The sequence below is a fragment of the Passer montanus genome, unplaced genomic scaffold (genome assembly GCF_014805655.1).
Source record: "Passer montanus isolate IOZ18808 unplaced genomic scaffold, ASM1480565v1 scaffold86, whole genome shotgun sequence".
Classification (NCBI taxonomy): domain Eukaryota; kingdom Metazoa; phylum Chordata; class Aves; order Passeriformes; family Passeridae; genus Passer; species Passer montanus.
Genome location: NW_024373923.1, coordinates 1629284 through 1639354, shown reverse-complemented (window position 1 = coordinate 1639354; position 10071 = coordinate 1629284). Strand labels below are relative to the sequence as shown.

Sequence of the window (10071 nt, the reverse complement as noted above, 5' to 3'; positions counted from 1 at the left end):
GGCGGTCGCTGCCCTGGCCGTGGTGTCACGCTATTTCCGGTGGAAGCCAGGTGTCCCTGCCCACCCTTGCAGACCCCAGCCGGGATCCAGCGGCAATTCCCGCCGGGAATCGATGCACTCTTTCGCGGCTCTCTCACCGCGCGGAAGGATACGGAGCGGAGGCGCCGCACTGCGGCTGCGCGGCCGCAGCTCAGCCGAACCTCCGGCGAGCCCCGCTCAGCCTCCCGCGGCGGGCGCGCGCGCTGTGACTGACAGCCCGCCCCACCAATCAGCGCCGCGACCTCGACCCGCCTCCCCTCGCCTCACGCCTGTTTCTTCCACTCCCCTTCCCTTGTCTTTTTTTTAACGCTGAGGGCGCTCCATTGGCGATCCGAACTGCCAATTATACCTTTTGACCAATCGTAGTGCGGCTCCGTAAAGAGAAGATAAAGACGGCCAATGGGCGGGCTCCCCGCCCAGCGGCGGGGGCGGGGCGGCGCGGGGGGGCGGGCCCTCAGAGGAGGTAACGCTGAGGGAAGAGGCGGCGGCCGCAGAGCACTCGGGGAGCCGGAGGAGGATAAGGAAGGGGAGAGGAGGAAGAAGGAGGGGAAGGAGCGGTGGCTCTCGGCGGATCCTGGTGGCTCCCGGTGGGTGCTGGGGGGTGCCGGCCGCAGGGTCCTGCCCCGTGGGCAGGGTCGCTCCGCCGGCGCTGCGCGGGCCGTGAGGAACCGTCCGGGCCTGGTCCCGGCGGGGCCGGGGGCGCCTCCCTCACGCCCTCGCCCTTTTTGTTGTGGTAGGACCCGGGCTTTAGGTTATCCCGCTGCCGCCGGCGTTACCCGCGGGCTGTGGTGGGAGGGCCGCGCTGTGCCGCCCGTGTGTGTGTGTGTGTGTGTGGGTGAGGGGAGGGAGGAATAAAGAAGTTGTGCCGCTCCTTCTCTCCCCCGCTCCCTGCCTCCGTGCCCCGGTGTGTTTTCCTTGCAGGGGTCCGCGGAATATCCCGAGCTGGAAGGGAGCGGCGGGGATCGTGGCGTCCGGCTCTTGGTGCTGCCCAGGGCAGCCCTGTGTGCCTGCTGGACGTGCAGCCAGGGCTGGGCGTGCGAAACTCCCCGGAGTTTTGGAGGGGAAAGTTAGGAGCGGTGTGGGGCGAGGAGCTGGGAGTTTGTGTTTGGGATTGCGAGGCCTCGCCTCGCCCTTTTGTCCGTCCCCTCTGCTTGTCTGCAGGGTGTAAAATACACACAGCCCACGTGAGGCAGGAATCGAGATTGCTGGTTTTATTCACGCCTTTAGTGCTGCAGCAACCCGTGTGTTGTCAGAGGGCAGGGGTGGGTGGGATACGGGGAGAAATTCCTCCCTGCGAGGGTAGTGGGGCGCTGGCACAGGCTGCCCAGAGGAGCTGTGGCAGCTCCTTGCCTGGGTGTTGTTTGTAAACAAACACAACCTGGTCGTGTCTCATCTGTCTCCATAAGTGCACGGGGGAAGCTGTGTCGTGATAAGGGCAAGTGGTTGGTGTTGCTGCTGCAGAGTTGTGGAGTTCCTGTTTGTAGGGTTTTGGGTTTTTCTCCTTTTTTTTTGGTTTTTTTTTTTTTTTTTCATTTTGTGGAGAGTGGAGGGGAAGAGAAGTGCAATACAGCGTGGTCTTTTAGTGCTCACTCTGGGGAAATAAAAGAAGGGAGGAAAGCGTGTGAATGAGTGAAGAGCTCTTGTGGTGATTGTGGAGAGCTGTTGAACAGCTGGGATTCAGGCTGCAGGCTGGTCTTGTGTCTCTTGGGCTGTCCGTCACAGCTTCCGACTGAGAAAAACCCAGCACGTGCGTTGTGCTCTTTTCAGGCGCTTCCCAGTGGGATGGCATTAGGGAAAAACTTTGTTTACTGGGTTGGCCAAAGCGAGTGTCTCCGAAACCCTGCAGCCTGTGTGTGGGGCTCGTGCTGTCCCACTCCAGGGGTGTGAAGGGGTTGGATTCCATCGGAAGGTTTGTAGTGACAGCTTGCAAGGAGACCGCAGGTAGCAGCAGGTTTGTCTTTTCCCCAGCGTTCTCTCAGCCTGGAGAGCTGTGCTTTCACACTGATATCCGTGACATGACTTCTGTGGGGGCTGGCCTCTGCAGCGAGGCACTGATTAGTTCCTTGCTCTGCTCTCCAGGCTGGAAAAGAAACACCCCCTGGCTGAGGTGAGAGGCCAGCAGAGCCAGGGTGCTTGTTTAGATTTTCTCATGCCTTGTCGAGGTGTTGGTGCGTGAGTGAGTTGTTTGTGTGCTCTTTCTGAGGCACGGCTTTCAGACTTCTAACGTTTACAAGCCCCGATGAATTCGGGGGGGATGAGAGTGTGAGTGAAGGAGGTGTTTGTGAAGTCCCTTCCCCCCTTTGCTTAGCACTATCGTGATGAAAGATAACATTAGTTACAAATGCCTTTAAGAAGTGGAAGGGGAGGGTCTTGTTTAAGGTGGTTTTCACTTGAAGATGAGTCTGAGCAGATGCTGAGCAGCATATTGGAGTGTTGCAAAGGGTAACCTGGCAGCTGATTGTTGCTCTGCAGTTGTGTGGGTCAGACACACAGACAGCCAACAAAAGGAGTGTCAGTGTTCGAAGATCCAGTTTTCTTTGTTGAAGAGGCTGGATGTGTGTGATAGAACCTTGGAGAAGGATTCATTGGCTTTCCTGAGGTTCTATTTAACAGTAAAAGGGACAGGACAATTGAAACAATTGAAAAAATGAGGTTAAAGAAAGGGTCTCTGAACTGTTCTCTTGTTTCCTTCCACCCAGCAGCTAGATTCACCAACAAAATCAAATACCCTGGAATTGCACAGTGAATCTCCAAATGAAAGGCTCTCCCTGGGTCCTCCTCCATCTTCCTGTTCCACTTGATCTTTCAGAGGTCTTGAGCACCAGTTGATATAATTGAGTTTATTGGAGCTCAAAAAACCCTCCCTGCTACTGAGGGCAACTTTAAAAAACAAACCTTGTTTCCATCTCTCTAATCCCTTTCCCACAAAAGTACTGGGAGAACAGGCTTTGTAGTATGTTCTGGGTAACAATGAATCTGAGCTCTGCTTGAGAATGAAGCAAATTCCTAAGTTTTGTTTGTATAAAGAACAGGACACAAAGTTTAAATTATTATAAAAAGTATTCCAGAGTTTTCAAATGTATTCAGTGCTGCCTTAATGGTTGTGCATGTAAATGGCCTGTAATTGAAAGCATCCATTTATGGGCCTGACTTGCTAAGTGAGCTGTAAATTCTGCTTTTCAGATTGGATTTAATGACTTTTATCATAAAGCCATAAACTGGTTGTGAACTGTGCCGAGAGGCAAACAATACCTAAGCTTACTTTGCCAAAATATTTGTAATTGTTGATTTGTTAAATTGAATTGCTGCAGGTCATGCGATGGGATTAGGTTTTTGTAACAGAATGGAGAGTACAGGCAGCCCTGTGCTCAATACTCTCTGGGCTAGAAGAAATTGGCTACTGCAGAAAACCTTCCTAAACATTCCTCTGCACTTCCAGTAACAGAAACTCCATTGCAAACAGTAAGCCTTCATTCCAGATGACTTTTTACTCTGGTTATGTGTTTGACAGCCACAGTGTGAAGGAAGACCAAGCAGAGACTGCAAGAGGGGAGCTCCTGAGTCTCCCATCAGTTTAGTCTGGGGCTCGAGCTTGGTTTAAAACCCTGGAGCAATAGGAGAGTAACATCAGATACATAACAAAATGGAACCCTGTTTATCTAGGGGGTGGGGGGCTGGCTTGTCTGAGGAGCTCCAGGCCTCTATTGAAAGTGAACTTGCATTAACTAATTGTTAAATGCAATTGTTTGGGCTTTAACAAAGTGGAGGAGCTGCTAAGCTATAAACTGAAACAGGTACCTAGGTAACTGATAGCAGCTCTGTGAATATTCCTGTCAAATTTAGCCCAGGAGTATTTATTTTCTAACATAATGAAGCTGACACTTGCCTGTTGCACATGGAAAATTTTAGTTAAAATTAATGAGGTGAGAAGGGCTTAAACTGCTGTGTTTTGGAGTGCTCAGTCACTGCTTTTCTGGGGCTGTTAATGTCCTTTGAGCTTTAAGAAGCAGTACTCTGATGTTCATAACACTGAATAAGTGGAAGAATTTTGTGTCTTTGTAGAGACAGGTGGATTGGCCAGCTACAGTTGTGGTAATTTTCCTCTTCTGCAGTTTTAGGAGAGTTGCTAAAATACATTGGGCCTCCCAGTAGTTTAATCAAAGGTCAATAAAATTAGCAACTCTTCCTTCTCATGTCTCCTGTTGCAGGCAATTTTAGTATGCCATGAATGCACGTGTTAGATGGAGTGCTAATTTTTTAACGGCAGTACACCTTTTCATTACTGCATTGGCTACAATTTGAGGTAGCCCTTAGTAATTGAAGAAAAATCCAGCTTCCCAAGCTTTTTTAAGATCAATGTCATGCTTGTTTAGTTCTATCTATGAGAAATTTGAGTTTTCTCATTTGATTCATAAACAAACTTCATGGAGTGAGCGAGATATACAGTCATGATAGGTAACTGTGTTTTCAGTGAGAATAGCTATGTAGAGTTTCAAGATGCATTGCAATATTAGAGCATGGTAAACTTAAAAATATGTGTAAATTGAGTCTCTGTATAGGCATGTTTCAGTTTCTCACTCGAAAGCTGGCCCAGAGAAAGAAATCCCTTTGCTCCTCCTTCCCTCCAAGGTCACAAGCATCATGCCTTGGACTTCATCAGCCTGTGTCAAAACAGAGCTGGGACCTTGGTCTTGCTGGCCAGAGCTCCCTGGGATGGGAGCTCTCCAGAGCCACCTCCTCTACTGGGCTGATTGGTTGAAAACATAAACTGGAGTCTGAGGCCATTACTCAGTGGGGCTGAGCTCCCCTTCCAAAGGAAAAACCAAAACAAACCCTGACATCCAAACCCCAGTAAGGGAATGCTGCCCTACTCTGACCTCTGAGTATGAGGAGGTGACAATGAGCACCATATCACTTTTTCTGGTGATGGCTCTTCAGGAAGATATCACAAAACCAGGTGTCTTTTTATAGGAAATGAAAGAGTTAGCCCCTCTGGAATCTTGAAAAGGCAGTTTTGGAGGAGTGGTGGGTGCAATAGACATCTCTTGTCCTTTCCACTGAGTGATTTAAGCTAGAGCATATTCTATCTCCAATGTGAAAGACTGGCTTTGGTTTTAGTTTGAAGTTGATACTGCATTCAGGTGCACATTGTGCGCTTGGTGAAATTGATAAAGAGTCTTTTCCAGATTCCAGGATTAATGAAAAAAACATTGCCTTAAAAAAATCCCAAAAATGGGACTAAAATAGGGAGGAAATGAGCTTGTAGACTTTCTCTCAAATACCACAAATTATTTTCCTCGATCTTCTTTCCTCAGGAGCTTAACTTCTGTCCTCTTTATTTCAGAAGAACTATTGCAAATGAAATTCTTCTAAGCCAGAATACTTCTAGTAAAACCAGGAGAGATCAGATTTCTTTATTTCAAGTTTAAGATGAATAAGCAGACTGATATGAAATATGTTGCATAAGGCTTTAGAATAAATTAGCCAGAAATCACTTGATATTTTTGGTAGCACCAGTGTGTTTATAGTATGTTCCAGACACTCAGGAAAGGAAAATTTCCCTTGAAGGTTTTAGTCTGCTAGCATGCTGCCCTTAAGGTTTTCTTCATCTTTTATGCTTAAGTTATTGCTGGGATCATGGGCTTAATATTTAATACTTGTTCCAGAGAACCACAGTAGAATGGAATAATAGTAGACATGACTCAAACTTTGACTTTAGGAGTTGCCAACTATGACACTGTTTGACCAACTCTAGAAACATGTGTGCATCAGGGAGCAGAGATATGCTGCGGGGGCAGAGATGAAACAAATACCACCAAAGTTAGGCAATTTGTAGCTCTTCCAGTCTTAATCTGTTGGGAGTAACAGCACATGCTCTCTGTGTTCCAGCAATCTAAAGAAACTTCTGTACCTTTCTGGGTAACAGAGAGTGCTCCCTTGAGTATCCATAGCCGCAGTTTGAAGGCACAGTCCAGAGATGGACTTGGGATGGAAAGGGCTGAAATGGAAGTTTTCTGCTGTGGAACACACTGCTGACTTGGCACTACTAGTTCAACTACAGTTGAGCTTGGAAAGGGATTCTGAAAATCTCCCTACAGTTACCCACAGAGTCCCTGAATCTTGGTGTCTTGTAGTGGATATTGGAAGCAGTGCACAGGAAGGAAAAACAGATCAAATTTAGGCCATGCCATACTGGGCCTCAGCAGAAGAGAGCAAAGGGGTCATGGTGCAGAGAGTGAGTTATGGTGAAGCACATCTGAGCTCCTTTTAACAGCAAAGGCTGTGAGTACTCAGTTTTTTGAGGAGGCTGGCTGTAAAAGACAAGGGAATCACGAAAAAAAAACCACTCCAAGTGAGAGGAGATGTTACATATTCAGTATGTAGTTAATCTGAGGCCATTTTAACAATATGGAGATGTTTCTTGCAGCATTGGTAAAGATGGAGTTCTGTGTGCATTTGGGGAAGAGAACATGTTTTATTTTTTTAGTGGATGAAGAATGTGTACCAGGCAAAAATCTAAAGGAATGTTTTTACCAAAAGGCAAGTGTTGGCAGCGGCAGTGTGTGCAATTATTGTTCTTTAAGAGATCAACCTTCTTCTATTACTGTATCCATTTGAAGGTAAAAGCTATAATTGATGACTAGAAATGGGATTTTCTGGTCAAAAATGAGCTTTAACAGTGACTCCTAAACCCATTGGTGTAAACAAGGTGTTTCTGTTACCATTTGGGTGGGTACAGTAGAACCCAATGCAGGTCTAGGGATCCTTATATTTATTTGAGCTCCTGACAGAAGTTCTGCAGCAGACATGTGCACTCTGCCTTATATCTCCAGTTCCTCATTGGGTGTCAATTTCTCTCTTTGTACTTTATGTTTAAATTATAATGTTGAAAGCTTTAGGATAATATGACCAAAGAGATAAGTGCAAAGATAACGTTAGGCTGATACAGTTTTTTTTCTGTGGTCCTTTAGATTAGTCCTTAGTGTCTTCAAATACTTGTAATTAATTTAATGGAAGAAGTAAAGCTTTCAAGCTTGGCCTCTGTCCAGGGAAACATCCCAAACTGTGTGAGGTGTGTTCAGATAGTTTCTTTGTGATGAGAGGCTGAGAGCCCTCTTATTTGAGGGAGGGATGTGGTTCAAGTGTACAGAGTTTTGGAGCTTGCAGACCAGGTGAATGCAAGTAGTTCTTCATTCTCAGCAAAGTTTTCAGTGGTAGAACAAGAGTGACTTTCTGAAACTGGGGAGGGAATAAATTAAATTACTAGAAGTAATTCTTTTAACAGTGGGCAGTTAAATACTAGTGCAGTCTGCCACAAGAGGTTGTGAAGGCATGTTCAGAAGGCGGTTAGATGGATTTGTGGGCAGCAAGTCCATAAATTGCTTCTGATGAGAGTAAGTAGCAATGTAGCCTTTAATTTTGTAACAATTTAAATTGCTGAAGGATTATGAGGAGAGTGGACTGCAGAATACAGCCAGGTTGAGTGGCATGTCCTTCTGCCGCCTTAGGAGCATTGGAGCACTAGGCTGGGTGCATCCATGGCTGCTTTTTCATCGCTACATCTCCATTTATCCAAATTGTGCATAATTCAGCCCACTCATGCCTTGCAGTTTGCACTATCTTCTCTAGGCTTGGAGCAGAGTGGCTTTTTTTTCATAAATTAAGCTGGGTGAAATACTCTCATGTAAGTACTCGTCACAATCAGCTGAAGTATTAAGCTGAATGAAGTCCTGTCCTACTTGTGTCACATTCTCTCTGCTCACCCTTTGAAAGATACAGGGTCACTACTGGAATAACTTGCTGAAATTCTTATTGATAACTCCTGGCAAATCACTGACATGGCAAAACAGTAGCTAGAAGGAAGAAGTTAGTTTAAGCCTCCCAGACTCCCTAGTCTGCAGCTGTATGTTGTGTTTTTGTTGAATAGCTGCTAAACTCAAAAATCATTGTTAGAAAGGGCTCTTTAAATGTTTCTCTTGGTGTTTTGGGGTTTTTTACAGCTTATCAGTAAAGGTAGCTTATCAGTTTGTGCTTTCTGACATCTTCCGCAGAAGCTGGATGAGCACACATCTGTAAGGCAACTGTATAAAATTAAGTGTGGTATCTGGAAATTTCTGATTAGTTAGATCTGAGCCTACAGTCATTTGGAAATGTGAAAAGAGATTTTTTTCCTCTGAGTATGTCAAAATAATATGAAAGTTCAAATGAAATGTATGGAATTTCTAAATTCTTTCGTGCTCCAAGACTTAAGTTACTCAATGTGCATTTGAAGCAGAAAGCCAAATCTTTATTAAAGAAAAAACAAACCACCAAAGAATACAGAAAATTATATTTCATTATTAGGGGAGAGAATACTGCAAAATTGAGTACCTCATCACAGGGAGTATTAAAAAGCTGAAAAACTGGATAAAAGCATTGAGAATGTTTGGAGGGCCTGGAAGAATAGGCTCAGAAAGAGGCTATTTACTGCCTTGGTGGTAAATGAGACCTTTCTGAAGTCTGTGTTTTATAAGGCTGACAGTCAAAGGAGTATTATGTAGCACTGAAAGGTGTAAAATTTGAAGCTAAAGAACAGAAAATATTCAGATAAAGATAAGAACTGTTGTGTGGATCAGCAATGATAGTGGTACTTGATTGCCTACATCTGTCAGCACTGAATTTAGTACTCAGATATTATACCACCAATTGCTGCTCTTTGAAACAAAGTCTTAAAAGCCAAGGAGGTTGTCTCCTTTAGTTCAGTCTTTCTGAATTTCTTGTGTGTGCTTCTGAAGCACACAATACTGACCTCACATACAGCTCAAAGGCTGAAGGATTTTTATAAAGCTCCCAGTGACTGCTGCTGCCTGCTTTAGAAATGGAGTGCGATTCTTCAACCAGTGGCGGCCCTGCAAGCCTGTCTGTTTCATCTTTGGAGCTGCTTGGTGTACTCGTTAGGGGTCTAATGTGTCTCACTGCCAGGCCCTCAAATGGTTCAGAACATATCAGGATGCTTAATTTGACTTTGTCACCAAAATAAATGGTTTAAATTAAGCACATTTCCAGCTATGCAGTCAACACTAGTGCTGCAGTTGAAGTCTGGGGCTGGAATTATCTTTCCACACTCCTGTAATTCATCTGACATCACTTTGTAGTACATCAGTACCATGTGTGAGCAGCTTTTTAGCTTGAAAGAACTATCTTGGCAGAAACCCCAGAAAATTGATGGGTTTTTGCTCTTACCTAGCTGAATTTTTGTGGAAGAGCATTAGCAGTGGTGCTGAGGTGGTGATGCCTCAGGAAGGAAAGGAAGGAGAACTGAGCTTCCTGTGGCAAAAAGCTGTTGTGTTGGCTTGACTCTTTATGATACTGTACCTTGAGTGTCCGAGTCAGTGTTTCATTAAAAAATGTTCTCTATTCAGTTTAATTTTTCTTGTTTGCTGTAGCCAGGCCTCCAGTGCCATGCTCAGCAAAAGTGCAGTTGGAGTTATTTGGGACAATTCAGTAATAATTTAATGTTGCTGGAAGAAAGAAATTTCTTTATAGTCCTGTGTGAAAATGAATGTTTTATCTTTTTACTACATACAAAAAATGTGCAACAGTTTAAAACTGAGAGAGGGTTGATCTGGATTGGGTGTAAGGAAGAAATTCTTGCCTCTGAAGGTGGTTTGGTGCTGGCACAGGATGCCCAGAGAAGTTGTGGCAGCCCCATCCCTGGAAGTGTGGCAGGCCAGGATGGATGGAGCTCTGAGCAGCCTGGGATAGTAGAAGGTGTCCCTGCCCATGACAGAAGGTGCAACAAGATAATTTTTAATAGTCCCTTCCCAAACCACTCAGCGATTCTGTGATTTAGGATGAAGTATTTTCAATGGCTTGCATAAAATTATCAGTGTTGATCTGGGTCCCTGTTAATTAGAACCTCTGTCTCCATGACCCCAGAAAACTACATTGCTTGCTTCAGTCATATTTTTGGGTGCTCTGAGAAGCTGGTTTATGGAGGTGTAATTTATTTGAAACTGAAATGTCATGCCTACTGAATGTTCTGTTTTGTGA

General features: G+C 45.2%; 1 protein-coding gene across 3 annotated transcripts in view; it reads left to right on the top strand.

Annotated features, from left to right (window-relative positions):
- Positions 1–496: 496 nt before the first annotated feature.
- The window catches only part of SMAD2 (SMAD family member 2), a 50327-nt gene continuing 40752 nt past the window's right edge, over positions 497–10071 (top strand). For all 3 annotated transcript variants that reach the window (XM_039733342.1, XM_039733343.1, XM_039733341.1), the window contains exon 1: positions 497–626. The gene's annotated coding sequence lies outside the window, so the exon portion shown is untranslated. The remainder of the gene's footprint in view (positions 627–10071) is intronic.